Source organism: Camelus dromedarius, chromosome Y (assembly GCF_036321535.1).
Source record: "Camelus dromedarius isolate mCamDro1 chromosome Y, mCamDro1.pat, whole genome shotgun sequence".
Classification (NCBI taxonomy): Eukaryota; Metazoa; Chordata; class Mammalia; order Artiodactyla; family Camelidae; genus Camelus; species Camelus dromedarius.
This window is the reverse complement of record NC_087473.1, coordinates 16233437-16251299: the sequence shown is the minus strand read 5'-3', so window position 1 is coordinate 16251299 and position 17863 is coordinate 16233437. Positions and strand designations below refer to the sequence as shown.

At 44.5% G+C, this 17863-nt stretch overlaps 1 long non-coding RNA gene across 1 annotated transcript in view; it reads left to right on the top strand.

Moving 5' to 3' along the window:
- The first annotated feature begins 11592 nt into the window (after positions 1–11592).
- Positions 11593–17863, top strand: part of LOC135320318 (uncharacterized) — a 239023-nt gene continuing 232752 nt past the window's right edge. Inside the window, exons 1-3 of the long non-coding RNA XR_010379548.1 lie at positions 11593–11609; positions 12256–12370; positions 12465–12548. This is a non-coding gene — a long non-coding RNA (uncharacterized LOC135320318). The remainder of the gene's footprint in view (positions 11610–12255; positions 12371–12464; positions 12549–17863) is intronic.

Genomic DNA, 17863 nt, shown 5'->3' with positions numbered 1-17863 from the left:
GTTTATTTTTTATGTCAGTGAGTCTGTTTCTGGATTGTAAATAAGTTCATTTGTGTCTTTTTTGTAAGATCCCACATATAAGTGATATCATATGGTATTTTTCTTTCTCTTTCTGGCTTACTTCACTTAGAATGACAATCTCTAGGTCCATCCATGTTGCTGCAAATGACATTATTTTATTCCTATTTATGGCTGAGTAGTATTCCACTCTATAAATATACCACAACTTTATCCAGTCATCTTTTGATGGACATTTAGGTTGTTTCCATGTCTTGGCTATTGTAAATAGTGCTGCTATGAACAGTGGGATGCAGGTGTCATTTTGAAGTAGGGTGAACATTGGGGTGAGTGTATCTTTTTCAATTAAGGTTCCTTCTGGATATATGCCCAGGAGTGGGATTCCTGAGTCATAGGGTAAGTCTATTTTTAGTCTTTTGTGGACTCTCCATACTGTTTTCCACAGTGGCTGCACCAAACTGCATTCCCACCAGCAGTGTAGGAGGGTTCCCTTTTCTCCACAGCTTCTCCATCATTTGTTATTTGTGGACTTTTGAATGATGGCCATTCTGACTGGTGTGAGGTGATACCTCATTGTAGTTTTGATTTGCATTTCTCTGATAATTAGTGATACTGAGCGTTTTCTCATGTGCCTACTGATCATTTGTATTTATTCCTTGGAGAATTGCTTGTTTAGGTCTTCTGTCCACTTTTTTATTGGGTTGTTAGGTTTTTTTGTTACTGAGTTGTGTGAGCTATTTATATATTCCGGACATTAAGCCCTCGTCACTTGCATTGTTTGCAATTATTTTCTCCCATTCCATAGGTTGTCTTTTCATTTTATTTGTGTTTTCCTTTGCTGTGCAAAAGCTTATAAGTTTAATTAGGCCCCATTTGTTTATTTTTGCTTTTATTTCTATTGCCTGGGTAGACTGATCTCAGAGAACATTGCTGTGATTTAAATCAGAGAATGTTTTGCCTGTGTTCTGGTCTAGATTTGTGATGTCTTAAATTTAAATCTTTAAACCATTTTGAGTTTATGTTTGTGTATGGTGTGAGGGAGTGTTCTAACTTCACTGATTTACATACGGCTATTCCCTATTGGCATTTTTTTCATGACTCCCGCTTGATTGTGGCATCTTTTCATTGTTATGTTAGATTCTGTTTGATAATATTTTGTTTAGTATTGAAGCATCAATATTCATAGTTGACATTAGTCTGAAATACCCTTTCATTATTGACCAGAGTACTTTTTAGTTACAATGGACAGTCTTTCATTATGAATGCACACATTTGGAAATAAGATAGTTTTCGGTTGTGTGTAATCTTGACATATTAAAATAATCTGTGACACTCTTAGAAGTGTATTCAGCTTTATCCTGGTATTGTAGCGATTTGACAGCTACAGGTGACCTTGAACAGCGTGGATTTGAACTCCCAGGACTCACTCGCACATGGATTCTTTTCACTAAACACGTGCTAAGCACTACAGGCAGGATCCACGGCTGGTGACTCCACAAATGTGAGAGCACAGAGCAGGAGGCCCCTGTGCAGTTACCCCTGGGTCTTCGCCTGTTTTGGGGGAGGGCACCCCTGACCCTCACGGCATTCCAGAGTCTCTTTTAGCAGTTGGACATTTTACATTCTTATTCTTTAGTCCATAAATTCATTTTTGTATTTCATCCTTGCCAGAGAATTTTAACGGCAACAGACAGACTTTTTGGAAACATTTTGGTTGTATGTCTGTTTCCCTTTCATCAGAGATGTTTATGAGCTGAAAACTAAATTTCCCTAATTCCCAAGACAGCTGTGACTCAGGTGTTAATGCTGCCCTCCGGATTGAGCTGTCATTGCGTTTTTGTTAATGATAATTTATCAAAACGGAATTACACAGCACATTTGTATGACATAAGTTTTCACGGGGGACATCTGGGGACAGTCGGGCAACAGGAAATTGTACATAGATTCCAGTGTTCTCTTGGCCCCCACCCTCCCAAGTGGACCTTACCAGTTGGGCGGCAATAGTTCTGTCCGTCCTGGAACCAGCAAGTCACTGGACTCAGAACCGCCACCCCAGTTACCTACTCTGGAGCAGGTCAGCACCGCCTGGTCAGGGACACCACCATCAGAAGTGAGAGACTTCGTGGTCCTTTTCCTGAAGCCTGGACTACAGGCTGCTCACACTTGCCTGAAACATTGTTTAAGCTCTGAGTAACATGTTCACCCCACACCTCATTCGTGCATTTTTTAGAAATATAATTGCATGAGAGTGGGGTTTTATTGTCTACCATGAATCACTGTTGTAGCCACAGTATCTCATACTGAAGTGCAGATTTAGGGTGGAATTTAAAACGTGCATACATGCCTTATTTGTGCGTCTGTGTGTGCAGGAAATAAAGATCTGAAACATTAGAATATAGAGCTGAAATGATGGGAAATGATGTTTTAGATGATTGTTACCACTCTCAGGAAAAAGATGCTTTAAGGCCAATGTGATAAATCGAGACAAAGGACAACACGTAACATATACAACAGAGGCAGGTGATTCACCAGTAAAAGATTCCAGATTCTGAGCTTGTACGTAACTGACAATATTGCTCAAAACAAGAAAATAAAAACTGCAAGGAAATGTTGACAGAAACTAAGGAAATACAGAAAGAAACAAGGACGGTGGAATTTGAGTCTTGCACGTGTTCTCCGTAGGAATGTGTTTTCTGTTGTTTGTCCTTGTGGGAACTTGCGAGGACAGAAGATGGTCGTGACCCTAGACCCTGAAGACAGAGTTTGTGCCTTTAATCTGTACGCTGTTGGGGAGGGTGGGGGCGGAGGCCCCTCGCCGGCTGAGTCCAAATCAGGCTGGAACAGAAAAGGGGAAGTTTCTCGTCAGATGCTGGCTGTCTCCCTCCTGTGGCTCTAGGTTCTGAGAAGCCCGGGTGGCAGCTGCTGGCGTCAGGGCGACTCCCGGGAGGGGCGTGCGGCTCGTGAAGCCGCAGGGCCGCCTGGACTGTCCGCCCCCAGCAGGGTCACCTTGAGGGCCCGGCGCTGGAGCGTGTCAGGGTCCTTTCTGCAGGGCTCCCGGGGACCCACGCAGAGGGGTCTGCGTGTAGATCAGCCAGAGCCGGGGCCGCCGCCGCCGCCGCCGCCGCCGCCGCCGGGAGGGACCCGGCGGGGCGCCCTCTGCGGAGCAGCCCCCCCGCCGGGAGCCGTCAGCTGTGACAGTGATGTCGCAGGCGGGGCGGGACTGGACCAGACTGGGCAGCGGCAGCGGCAGCGGCGGGACCCCTGGCCCAGGGCTTCCGGGAGGGTGCAGAGGGCGAAGTGATGAGGGCCGGGTGTGCACGTGGCTCGTCGTGGGCAGGGCGTGTGGTCGTGAGTGAGGCAGGGAGGCCCTGGTGCAAAGACAAAGGGCTGAGGCGGGGGACGCAGTGGCGGGGACGTGGGGACGTCACACACTAGCGTAAACCCAGAGGGGGCTTTGCGCGGGGAAGGCCTGACCGCAAGCCCCACTGGCACGTGAGTCCAGCAGCTTCTCTGGAACCAAGGACGCTGTGAGCGGGAACGTCAACGTGGGTTTGTGGACACGCGCGGGATGTCTGTCGTTGCAGGGAGCTGCAGGAGGCAGCAGTGGGGCTCTGCAACCCAGACGTGAAACAAAAATAAAAAACATTTTTCTCTGCTGTTAAAAAAGGAATTAAAGCAGAGCATCCATGATGAATAGAATATTGAAATTTGAAATAAAGACAACATCAGTATCACTGATTTCCTTTTGCCGTAAGCTCCAGTCTGGCCAGGCGCCACGCGTTACCCGCCCTGTAGTTATAATTTTGAGGCTCTATTCTTTATGGACCCTGGCCCAGGGGTAAATTCGGAGCCAAGGACACCCTTCTAGCCTGGAGCCAACCTTCCAAGTCAGCTCAGAATATTCATCCTATTTTACCAAATAGAACATGGGGAAATGCATTATTAAAACACATAGAACTTACGAGGTGTTCCACCTCAAGTGTTTACTGACTTAATGAGAGTAAAAGGGTTTGATGAACGTCAAATGCACAACTTTGGCTTACTATGTATTTTCCAGCGACAAAGTCTCAGTAGTTCAGCATTTGAATGTTACATGATTCATGAGATTTGGGGTTTTTTTTCCCTTCTCATCTACAATATGTGACTCTCATTTTCTCATCCTGACGATCACGCCCAGAAAGTCAATCTGCTGTTTTTATATTCCTTTCGACTGCCAAGAAGAGAAAAAAAAATTTTACCTTCTGTTAAAAAGCTGTGAAATTCTCACACACAGTGGTTTTTCAAATTCCAATTCCATACAATTCCTAAGAGAATGATTTGTGCATTAACCAGGAGGAAAGGAAACAAATATTGTAATGCATGGCTTTTAATTTCACATTCTGGGGGTTCTCAATTTAAAAATAAATAGGAATGTTTAAAAGATCATATACTAATGTTACAGTAAACACCTTAATGCTTTATATTAAAACTGAGATATGTTGGCTATAAAAGCTCTTAAACCTTTTAATTCACAAAGTGCTTGAAAATTGGAGCATCCAGGCCCGCACGTGTGAAACAGCAGTTATGCCTTAAAGACTCTAAACGCTGTAAGATTTAGAGACGGAGTTAATGTGAGCTGCAGGCACGATCGTTGTGAGGGGAGTGGTTTTAGTGGCAGCAGTGATGGTCTGGGGGTCCACTCACACACACACACAGACACACAGGAAACCAAGGGCACGTCACAGCCTGTGCAGGAGTGTGCGTCTCGGTCAGCTTTGGGTTAGACAGTTTGCAAATTGCAGCATTTTCAAAATTCACAAAAACCAGTGCAAAGTGAAATTTCCGCTAAACTCCGGTTGCCCTGTTTTGGAAGATTATTAAACATTAACATAGGTTCCCAGAAGACTGGATTCTGCTTCTTCAAGTGCATTATTCTCAGATGAGAATTTCTCCCATCTGAGCGTGTAAACTGCTTCCTCAGCCGACCCCGGGCATGCAGCCTGCTTTGGCAAGTCCTACTTTAATGGATTATTCAAGGCAGATCCTTGTAAAAATACTTACTCAGGTTTTAACTTAGTTAATGATGATTTAAACTCCAAGATTCTTTGGGGGATAAAATACATCATTAAGGTATACTGTGACACATTCCATGTTTACGGTGTTTGCTTTTTCAAGAAGGAGTATTTTCTTGGAGTATTGAATTTCTTTCTAAATGTACTGGAAAATTTTGGAGGAATTACTGTTGCTTGTGACAGGATATTCGTCACGGGGGTTGGGGACAGGGCTGGATTAGGATGAGGGAAAGGAAGTGAACACTTTTTAACAGGGCATTTGTCTCATGCAAAGTTTAAGTTCGTAATCAAGGTGACTTTTAATGCATTTTCAAATGAAAATTCATGCAGAACACCCATAAAGAATAAAACATCGAAATTATAAATTCAGGATGGATAATGTGTGACGTGTGGCCAAATTGGAGCTTAAAGCAAAAGGAAAATCAGTGTTACTGATGTTGTCTTTATCTCAAATTTCAATATTCTATTCATCACGGATGCTTTGCTTTAATTTTTTTTTTAATAGTAGAGAAATTTTTTTTTTATTTTTGTTATCTATCATTTTGGTAGAGAACTGGGTTTAAATTTTCTTTTTTTTTTTTTTTTAACTGGAGTATGCTTCTCATTCATTCTTATTTTAAAAAATATTTCATTAAATATTTATCTCAATGACTGAGTTTTTTATGCACTTTAAATTTTATGCCCAAGCGTGGGCCTCACCATCCTTACCCTCTTCCCCTGGCCCATGTTTGGGGGAGGGCTGGTGTCCCCTCTCCTCGCCCCTTTTGGATGCTACTTCTGTACTGAGTGGGACTCGCGGAGTGATAAGCATTCCTGGTGCCATACGCGGTGACCAAGTTTGGCAAGGAAACGTCCGTGGTGTTTGCATGTTCACAAGCCGATTTGGAATTGCGTTGCCCTTGTGAGATTTCTTATGATTAGGGGGAACAAAGGGGGCAACAAGATAACAGGGCCCTCTTGGCTGTGGGATGATAGGTGGAGAGAAGAGGCCCCTGGGGTCCTGGAGGACCTCTGATCAGTCTCATTCGATAGCAGTGTTCCAAGCATTTACTCTGAGAATAAAAGTGATTTTATTAGTCGCAGCTCCTATTTACTCATTCCACATACAAATGTCAAACAGCATGTGCCAGACAGTGTTCTTGGTGATAAATGTGATAGGAAAATTGCATAGACATAGGAAAAATTCCCTACAGTATGTGTGTGCACGCTTAAGTAGGTACACGTTTGTGCACACTTGTGCACACGTATGTGTGCTTACCTGCGGCCAGGCCCCATGGGTGTAATGGCTGAGATTACAAAAGGGAGAAAGGGACAGATCTGCTTCCTGTCCTCTGGAAGCTTGGTCTAGTTGGGAGAGGACGGTTGGGCAGTTCTTCCAGGCAGTGGGAACTTCATGTGCAAAGGCGCTAGGGCAGCACCTGGGGTGGGGTGGGGTGGGGCAGCAGTTAGGGATTTCTATCTTTATCCTAAAAGGATAAGAAGTTACTAAAGGCTCTTACAAATGGAAGAGGGACATGACATATTAGTGGTTTTAATTGTGGACAAGATAGGGGTGGATCTGGGGTGATGGGTCCAGGAACAGAGGACTTGGTCCGTAAGGCTAGGAGGTGTGGACCATGGATGTAAAATATAGGTGTGTGTGTGTGTGTGTGTGTGTGTTTCCTTAAATCTTAGCTTTTGAGTGAAGAAATACAAGAAATGGAAACAAATCGACTGTGAGTCTTGCTATAATAATTTGGAACCAGATGAAGGACGTCTGGGTGATTTTTTTATGTCTAAGTCCTAGATTCTGATGTGAACAGCAACGTTCCCATGGGGTAGAGATGGGGGGGTCTTGGGAGAAAGTATCTCAAGTGTGGATGAGAAAATTCAGGAAGGTCTTCTGGTCCAAACTGGAGAAAATCTAGTTTTACGTAATGGTGGTTGATTTGGTGTGTAATCAGTAATCCCTGCCGCTAAAGGCTGTTACACGTTTATAATTTAGAGGTTTTCTGGTCCTTCCCAATGGTATTTGTTGTTTTGGTAGCTGCTAAACTGCTCAACCAAGGAGGAAAATGGCAGGAAATTTTTCAAAATATGGAAGTTCTGGAATTAAGTAAGAATTTCAAAATGCAGCTACACCTGCATAATGATTACCTCATGGCCCATTCTTCGAGCAAAGGCAGCCTATGAGAATATGGGAAAACCACGCTGAAATCTGACCTGTAGGAAGAAGCAAACTGTCTCTGTGTTTATGTGACTGCGGATCAGACAGGTCTGGGGGCTCAGAGCCAACAATCTCCAGGGCTCCCAGGACTGCAGGCTTTGAGCAGACCCCAGCGAGGCTTAGAAATAATCAAGGAAACTATTGCCCCCTTGCCAAGGGGCCGTGTTTGTTTCTTATTAGCAATGCATGAAATTGATCGGCCCTGCAGCCGGCTGCCAATACGTCAGATAAAGTAGATCTCTCCCGCGGTGTACATCACAGTGAGTGACAACTGTAAGCCAGTCTTTAAAAAATGATTTCGGAGGACAGACTTGGCTTCCATACAGCTTGCAAATGGTCTCCTAACACAGGCAAGAAATTAATTACTTGCCGATGGAATTCCCAGGGTGCCCGATATTGTGTGCATTAATTCTTTCAGTAGTGCCATGAATGATGTCTTCAGAAAAGAAAATAGGTTCCCTGATAAATTGTGCCCAGTCCCCCTCGCCCTACAGATGCCACATAGACACAAAAACATTGCGTTATTTTCAACGGCTCTTTTGCACACGTCTGCCTAAGTCTGTGGGCTTTTTTAAAAAATTATTATTATAATCTTCAATTCCAGCCAGGACCTAGAAGAAAGAATGTACCCGTCCAAGATCAAAGGCATGTAGTGTCAGCAGCACTGTTTATTTAAAATGTAAATGCTTTAGTGATTTACTCGCTGTAACACACACTTCAGCGTGACACTCTTGCAGGCTGCGTGCTTGGGAAGGATATACGTAATTTGGTTCCCTGAGGAGAAATCTGGCACTGTCATCTGAAAAAAAAAAAATAGTATCTAATCTTGTATTGTCAATGTGTCTTCTGATTTTTTTTTTAAAGAGTTCAGTCTTTCTAAAAAAAAAGAAATCATAAAAATGAAATTAGGTATTTGTTGAACGTGGGAGAGGATTTTTTGCGGGAGGAAATTGTGTGAATTAGATGCAGGCAGATGGTAAGATGCGGAGGCTGCTGGCCCTCTCCATCGCTGGGGAAGGAGTCGTGGCAAGGTGATGGGGCAGTGGACACAGGCGTGCCCTGCACCGCCCTTAGCCAGAGAAGCCAAAGGGTGAATCTGACTCTCCTCCTCAGTTTGAAGGAAGGGTCTTTCTTGGAGGGATATTGTAATGACTTTAACACAAAAAAGAAAAAAAAACTCTATTCATTCTTTCTGTTTTTAGATACAACAGAGTAATACTAAGATGAAGGATTTTTTTCTCGGACTTTATATCTAGAGAACAGATCTTTCAAATGCAAGAGGGCAGTCTTGCCCCCTCTTGGGGACCCTTGTCAATACCTGGAGACGTTTTTGGTTGATGGATTTGGCAGGAGGAGGAGCTGGGTGCTACTGGCATCTAGTCATTGGAAGCCAGGGATGTTGCCAAAACATCGTACCTGCCACAGGGCGCCGCTCCCAATCCCCCAAGCACAGCAAAGAAATAGCCAGCCCAAACCTGCTCTGCTTTGGTTAAATAAAAAGTAAACGCAAAGGACTAGTGACGGCTGGAGACTAGTCAGCGCTGCCGAGGGGGAGAAACCCTGATCAGAACAGAGTTTCATCCGCCACGTAGCCCCAGTTTAGAGCAGCCACGGTCTAGGGCAGGTGGGGGAAGATTTCAGGCTTTCTTAAGATTTGCTCACAGAAGATCCTTCCTGGCTTCTACTGACTGCATGCTTTATAAATATACGTGAAAACAAAGAAGTTTGCATCCACAATTTTGAAAAAAAAGAAGTACCTTACATAACCAAAACGAACTGTTTTCTTTTGAACACTCACCTCTGTATTTTCCCTAAAGAAATAAACTACTTTCTCTTCCTCCTCCTTTTCTTCTCATTTCTTGGCTCTCTTTGTCGTAGGAAAGCTTTGGTCACCCCCATTAAGTTTATTAATACTCCCAATGCAAACGTCTTAAATTCCTCTCTGTCTTGTAAAGTCTTTTTAAGTTTCAGAGCATAGCTTAATTGCCTGCACAGCAATTAAGATTTCAGCTATCAATCTAGCGGTTTTCTCTCAAGGGCAAGTACCAAACACCGAGTCCACAGAATTCCCGGGGGTACGTAATTTACCCAAGAAGGATACAAATGAGAATCGTCCTCACAATCATCCCAGACAGTCATTTTTCTTCGAAAGTTCCCCGAGGAAAACACACCATTGTTCATCTTTAAATCTGCAGCCTTAAAGTTAATGGCCGTGAGTGATTGATTGTTAGCAATATTAATACCTGTGTGCTGGTTGTGGCTGCTTAAAATCTTTGCGGCATCCTCTCTTCCTTTTATACATCCTCCCATTGTCAGTTGACTTTGCCCCACAGACTGTAACAAGCGACTAATATAGTGAACACCCACTTCTAGCCTCTTGTGGTTAAGGTGCAAGCGTGGTGTTCTGTTGACTGCGGCAGCGTGGTTCACGAGTTGCTTACTGATGGAGCAGTGTAGCTGCTCCTTTATCAAACCAGTTCCTCACCGTGGTTCTAGGAGATTGTCTTGGAAATGTGTCTTCAGGTCTCCTTTTGCATCCCTTCCAAAGACTGTCCGCTCGCTCTCTCCCCACAAATAGACCCTTCTCTATGTAAATTCTCTAAAACGGATAGTGTCACCTGCAGCCAACTGTTGTGAACACCCCAAGCTGCCATGACATGAACAGTAGCACTGACAGCAACAGTAAGGTCTGTTGAATGCTTTGTGAAGAAGCAAATACCCACGTCTTCCCTCTTCGCTGTTAAACCTTCTGTTTGGGCATATGAACTGTCCATTGTAGGAATCAGACAATTTCTTGAGAGGAGGCGCCTGGCAGGTCTGACACCGATGGCATGAACTCTCCAGTCTGCTACAAGCTCCACCACTCCCTGTCGCCTTACACTCATTTCTACCACCTGCTTGAACACTGTAGGCAGCCTTAAGAATTTGCACCTCTTAAATATTCTGGTCCAATACCGCTTTTTTATTTTCAGAGGAAGAACAAAATCCCAGAGGGGGCAAACGCGTTGCTTGAAGTCTCAGAGTTTGCTGGTGGCATGAATGCATACACTTTTCTACTGTTCTGTGTATGCATTATTGACGGGCAGAATGCAAATCTAAAGATAGCTTTGTGTACGTGTGGGCAGGACAGGTTTTTCTTAACCCCAGATGTGTTCATGATGGAGCAGTTCATTGAAGCAGATGAGTATTTTATGTTCTTTTTCAACACTGACAAATTAAGACATCGTTTTCTAGGAAGATATTTTCTAAAATCTGCGTATTTGGAGGAACATTTGTCTTTGATTGCCTGTATGTTTTTATTATCCCTCCTACCATTTCCTCTCTCACCAACAAAGTAAGAGTTTAGTCGGTATTCTGTCCACATCCCACTTGTCGGCCTTACACGGAACCACCAACCAAGTGCCCAGCTTTGGTTTCCTAAGATGCAAAGGACATATTTCCATTAGGAGATGAGCATCCCACGGAATAAGCCAAGAGGCCAGTGAGGAACGAGGTGCTGAGGATTTACAAGTCAGATCTGCATCAGCCTCTTGTAAGTTGGCAGCTACTCAGCTTTGTTCTGCTTCCCGGCACCAGCAGCCTCTCTCTACTTGGAAAGACTTCCGTTTTGTTTTGTTTTGTCTTAATTAGGATGTGAATTTGGCCTCCATGAGCAGTGCTCCCACTTGGTAAATTCCTTAGTGCTTCCATGCTCGTTTGTTTCTGCTCTGCCCACAGGAGGAGCCGAGTGTCCTCCTTGGCCCCCCAGTGGGCCTCCTTTGCCTGGGCAGGGCCCGCAGGGCAGAGGAGGCACCTTCCTGGCTTGCCGCACGTGCTAATGGAGTAAACCTGCAGGGCGAAGCACTTTTACCCTCAGTGTTTCTGGAATGCAGGTGCCCGCGTGACTTAGGAGACCTTAAATTTTTCAGAGGAATTACTTGATGGGGAGATTCACTCTTCACAAGGAACCTGCTTTGAGATGAGCTAGGTTGGAATATTACTTTGAATAACCAATTCTCTTTTCGTATATACCCTTTGATATAATGCTTGAAAATATGGTTTGTGTTCAGGTCTTTGTGTCTACCAGCCTTCACTGAATAGGGCATCTCCTCAGTGCGAGGGCGGGACCACACCTGGGGGGTGCTGAGACGACTTGGAACCCTTCTAGACAATGGTGCCAGGACTTGAAGCCTGAGAAGAAATCTTCTTCGAGCTGAGCAGGGGGAAGGCATTCCAGAAACAAGGAGTGCCTATGAGCAGGCAAAGAGGCATAAGCAGACGTTCTGTTTAGACAGGTAGCAGCTGCAACGGAGTGGTTGATGAATCACTGGGCTCAGATGGGAACCCGAGAGGAGGTGAGGAGAGAGGAAAGGTGGGGAGACGTGATGCAAGGCGCTGGTGAACCATGCTAAGAGGTTGCCTTTTACAAAGTAGGAAATGCAGGGTCATTGAGGGGTCTTGTGCAGAGCAGTGCATGCTAACGTTTGTGTTTTAAAAAGATACAAACATAGGCATGTGAGCATCTTATACTGAATAGAATGGAGAAGGCCTGAATGTCCCTCATGAGAGATGCAGTGGAGTTTGGACGTTTCCAATGGTCCATGTTGAGTGAGAAAGAAGATAAGCCAGCTGGGTCTGCACTAGGGGAAAAGCAAATGAGTTTCGTGTTGGAGATAGTGAACTTGGGATTCCTATGGGGTAGAGGGGAGAAGATGCCAGGAATTAGAGAGATGATTGAAACGTTTTGGGATTCTCATGGTAATTATAGCCCTGAAATTAGATGCCATCTGTAAGGAATGTTTAGTAGAAAAAAAGAATGGATAGGAGAAATCATAATTTTCACAGGGGGTACATCTTTATGATAATAGATCAGTAATTGTTGTTGTTGTTGTTTTTTCAATGAAATCTGGGAACGGGGCATTACCTGCATGGTTGTAATTTGCATGAAGTGGGAGGGTGTTGTCTCTCTTTGCCTCATTTTGTCTATTGCTACATTTCTAGCTTGTGGAATGATTGCCCCTCATATAAGCAATACTTTTTAAAAATGCTTACTGAGTAAATGAATGAACAGAAGATTTTCTTCCATTATCAGCAAAGAGGGAAGCTTTCATTAAAAGTAAGTTTTCTAGATAATGCATGTTGAATTTCCAAGGTGATCTTGCCAGCAAACTACAGAAATTTAACCTTTTTTCAAAATGTTTACGTTCTAGACTATCTCCTGAGGTGTTTGAGACTTGCTTCTACTCAGCCCGGCGCCTTCAAAGCACCATGGCAGTCGCAGGCGCTTCTCAGTTGTAAGTGTGGTTTCTTATTTCGTAAGCTTTACATCGACGTGAGGTTGGTGTTTCTTCCCTTTCCTGTCACGCTTAGCCAAACCTGTGTGACTTGGCGAAGTGCTAACTGGAGAAATGAGATTATCGGCATCATTAATCAGTGACTTCATACACGTTCCCCTGATGGTGGGCTGTGGGTTGGGTCAGAGTTAGGCCCCCCTTTTAGAGAAAGTCTTGCAAAGCCGATATTTCTTTCCATGTCTCCCCAAAATTTCACAACCTGTAGCACATTGCCGATGGCTGAGGTGCCAGAAGATGGGGCCGCTGGGAAGGTGGGAACGTTACTGGAGGAAGAAACATTAGTACATGGAGATGTTTTCCCATCCCAGTTGGCGTATTCCTTCCTCTCTAGGAACATCTCAGGGGCTCACCTTCTGTTGCCATCTCATCTTTTAAGTGAGTCTCAAAAAACTTCTGTAGTTGAACACTGCATCCTTTGAATATGTATTTTGACTCCTTATGCAAAAATATGAAAATACGCAGGATCTGGGAGACACAATGTCATCAGCTTCCGAGGGAGAAGAACCATTTACTGCCTGCTGTTTGGGATTTTGTTTGAAGCACATCACTCATTACTCAGTACTTCACAGTTTATATAAGCCTTTTTTAAAATACATTTCTCTTGAAGTAGAGTCAGTTTACAATGTTGCGTCCATTTCTGGTGCACATCACAATGGTTCAGTCATACGTGAACATACGTATGTTCATTTTCATATTCATAAAACCTTTTTAAAATTAGTTTTTATTTTCTGCTTACAACCTCTTGTAAAGAAATGTGGGGCAGACATCGCTACTCGCACTTGACAAGCAAGCACGTGGAGACGGTTGAAAACCATCTGTGTTTGTCCTAATCAGTGACCCTAATATCCCACATTGCTGTGCTCTGAGACGATCCAGGGTGATGAGTGGAGATCTGAGAGCAAAATAAACGCAGAAAGCAAATTCCCTTTCCTCATCTCTTTTAGAATCCCATGGTTAGACCCTCTGCTCAGGGAATAATTCAGAGGACAAATCTACTTCTGAACTCTTCCTCCAGTATTTATTCTGCACTGAGATCTCTTCAGCATGGAGTTGATACATCCAAGAATGTAAAGCTTGTCTCTCTGGTAGGTGGGGCGGGGGTGGGCTGTGAGCCCCCCCTGCTCATTTCTCCCCTGCACTTTCTGACTCTCCTACATTCCTGCTCCTCTACCCACCCGAGAAACACAGTCGGAAATTCACTCTCTCATAAAGGAGTTTCCGTGTGTCCTTGGAAATGCCCAAAGTGAGGGTAAGTTGTAGTAAATCACGTCGTCTTTCTGAAATACAAAAAGAACGTGAGTTCGTCAGTCAGAACAAAACTGTTTGCTTTGGAGCCCACTGTGAAGGGGGAGGAAACATTAACGTTCAGAAATGATCTGCACGTTAGGAATTCACAACTGAGCTGAACAGAGCGCTGTCATCAGTGACTGCTTACTTTGTCGCTGAGAGTCACACTTTTTTTTTTTCGTCTAGTAACAGTATGAGAACAGGAGTGAACCATCAAACCAGAACCCTGAACATGGGATCCCGTCCTGTGGAGATGGCTGCGTGTCTTTATCCCTCATTATCGTCCTTAACCCTCTGACAATAGACAGTCTACTTGATTTTGTTTTAATCTAGTGTCAGATTTCATGTCTCTGTCACCTAGGTTCCTCAGCTTTGGTCCAAGCCGGTGGGGGAAGGATGGGATTGTCCTTCCGAGAGTTGGCCTTGTTTCTGAGACGCTGAGCAAACACAGCGCTGGAAGCCGGCATTGCTCTGGTCTCCTGGGTTCAAGGCAGACAGAGGAATCGTCCCTTTCAGACATGTAAAAGCCAGCAAAATGCTGCAGACGCATAAATGAAGGGTGCATCTCCTGTTGATGTCTTAGGTTGGATGGGGAGATTGATGAGGTCCAGTGTGTTTTGAAGCTGCCTTGTTGCAAGATCAGGTACCCTCATATTGCTCTGCCCTCTCCCCTCCCGTGCGTTCACAATAGACCCAGAGTTTTTATAGGGAGAGAATTCAGGGCGCAAAATCTCTTCCTTGGATCTCCCAGGCAACAGCAAGGATGCAAATATAAATACTGAGAGGTAGAGCGGGATAGGAGAAAGAATTTCATTAGGATTTTCACTTATATATGCTCTTCCATCTAAGTGTCCCCCAGTCCAGTAAAAGCGGAAGGGCCACTTCTCTTTTGGATTCTCCGTGTTGATGTGTTTTCATGGTGGTTCTATGGGACCAGCTGCTTTTTTGCAGCCTTACAGTGGCCTCCACATTGCTTTATTCTGCCTGGCGTCTGTTCTGACTCCAAATAAATCTCTACATAATCGGTGGGAGCCACTTTCTGTGGCACACATCTGACCTCGGGCGATGGTTCTCCTGTTTGAGAACCTCCAGTATTTCCCGTTTTCTAGAGGATGGCATTCGAATTTCCTGTGGTAGATACAGGGGCCTTCACCGTGAGCCTCAGTCTCCCTGGGGAACCTCACCAGTTCAGCTCCCTTTCCCATGAGGGCGTGCTCCCAACCCCTTCAAAAGACTCGCACAGCTGCCTTGTTCCTTCTACTGGGATTAGCTCTTTCCTCCTGATCCGCTTGGAGAAACCCTATTTTACAGCACAGCCCAAATATCACACTCCTGATATGTTTTCTGCCAACCCCAGAAGAGTTCTCTTCTGCTTCTCTAAGCATCTTGCCGTGTCTGCCTTACATCTTTACATCCTATTCCATTGTATTCACGTGATTCGTGCAGCACAGGGGTTCTCCCCTGGAGATGACGGTGCTCCCTGGTGGATGGGTGACAATATCTGGACACTGCTGGTTGTCACTACTTGGGGGAGCTGGTGTCTGTTAGGTGGAGGCCAGCTTCCTCCAGTGCGTAGGACTGTGCCCCCACTCCAAAGCACCGGCACGCACAAAATGTCAATTTCGTACCACGATGGGGAGACCCTGCTTTATAGCGTGAGCCACATCCTGGTCGTTTTGGGAGTCTTCCTCTCCCCTCTTCCTCCTCCCATCAAAGAGCCTGGTACCAAGCAGGTACTCAGGAACCGAAGAATGACATGAAAATGTGGCTTTCTCTCCAACATTCAATGTAAAATAGCCGTGTCCAGCATTGACCTTAGGATTACCCCCGTTATTTTGGGGCCTCAGAAGATTCATCAAGGCAGGCAACCTAAAACGTAGAACGTATGTTTCATACGTTGCAACAAGACAGCAGCATACTGAATGTGTGATAAACAACACGGGTGTTTATTAGAGTGTGATGTGTCATGGTCAGAACCGGAAAGTAGCCAACGCCTTATGACCGAGGAATGTTAACAACCACACGATGCAATACGGTCATCCTTAGGAGGCATAATGCGGAAGACTAGAAACGGCATGACCAAATGTTCGCACTCATAATCACGGGGAAAAGTGGCTAAAAACGCGACGTGGACTTCCACACAGACACGGATGCTCGCACGTACAGGGATACGTACCGGCACCCACAGACACGACAGCGAGGAGCCAGCTATGAGTTTATCTCTCTAGTAGGCATTTCTGCATCTGCTTTTAAAATTCCTCTTAGTAGTGATGCTTAAAATACGTACAATAGAGTGCAAACCTTTTAGTTGTCCATTTCAATGAGCTTTGTCTCATGAAAACTCTGCATGACATCCACCCAGATGAAGAAATGATCTCGCCCGCGTTCCTTTCTTGCCCAAATCCCCGGGTAGCCCCTGTTGTAACTTCTCTCCTGTTGCTTAAGTCCGAAGTGTATGTTCTTTTACTTTTGATGTTATCACAGTTGCCTTTTTATATGTTCAAAGGTTCTGTAATGCCTGTGTGTCTTACAGAAATTCTGTAGTTACAATTATGCCATTAGAATGAGAAAAGAAAATGAGGGAAGGAAGGAGAGGTGAGGGAAGGAGGGAGGGAGGGAAGGAAGGAAGGAAGGATGGATGGATTGATTCTTTTTTTTTTTTTAACATTTTTTATTGATTTATAATCATTTTACAATGTTGTGTCAAATTCCAGTGTTCAGCACAATTTTTCAGTTATTCATGGACATATACACACTCATTGTCACATTTTTTTCTCTGTGAGTTACATAACATTTTGTGTATATTTCCCTGTGCTATACAGTGTAGTCTATTCTACAATTTTGAAATCCCAGTCTATCCCTTCCCACGATGGATTGATTCTTAAATCCTCCACTCCATTCGATTCTGTGTCTTAGCTATCTCCTTTGAAGGATCTTTGGGCGTATAAACTATTTTGATTCCTTTTGAAGAATAACTTGGAACAAACTCACAGCGGCATCATATCCTACGAGAGAATTCTTGTACACCTATTCCCTGCAAAAAATGAGGTCCTGCTAGTGCCTGACACAACGTCTATTTCTTGGCTCTGCCACAGCAGGCGAGAGCATTAAATGTTTTCCTCCTTTGTTGGCTTATTTACTGAGAAAATCTTTGTGACCAGCTCCCTGCTCTGTCCCCTTAAATTCTTCAGGGTCACCAAAACACTAGTAAATACCAACAGTTTGTGATCTCGTGAGCACACACAGGGCAGTCTTTCTCAGTTATGGCTGGAGGTAGGGTCCAAAATGGAAGCGGTTTGGGAAGAGGCTATGTTTTCCCTTACGTGGAAGTGTGAACTGTCAAGACAGCTATTAACAGAAAAGGTGGGCGTGGCTGAGGTTTAAGCATTTGCCTGATGTATTGGTGTGATTTTGAACAGCCTGCGTTTAAGTGGATATCCCAAATTCAGTCATTTCCATTAAATTAAAACGTGGTCCTGCTAAGTTAAGTTAAATTATGCGTGATCTTGCAAACATACCCCACTGGGTTCCTTTCAGTCAGCACCCAGATGACCCTCTGGCTGGAGCACGTGTGTGGATTTCCGTTTCCCGAGACTCTCCCGTTCAGCGGTGTCTGCCTGCTGTGCGAACCCAAGTCGTGGATGTCAGTCTCCAGGGGGCGGATCCTGGGTTTACATCTAGCTTCCTGGGTCTGGATGGACAGGAGCAGTGAGCAGAGGAAGGCAGGGTCTGGGGCTCCATCAAGTGAGAATTATTTCAGATGTTGAAACACTGCTTTTTAGATTCCTGGAGATGCAAACCAAATGGTCACGTGACCCAAGCGCGTCAGCTCTTTGGTCACGTTCTCGTCTTTCTGATTAAGGAGGAGAGCAGTGCCAGGTCAGACTCGTTGTGTCAGCATTTTCTTTAGATGCTCCTTTTCGTTGTATTTCATGTTTTCTCCCCCACAGGGCTTCTGTAGGACGTCA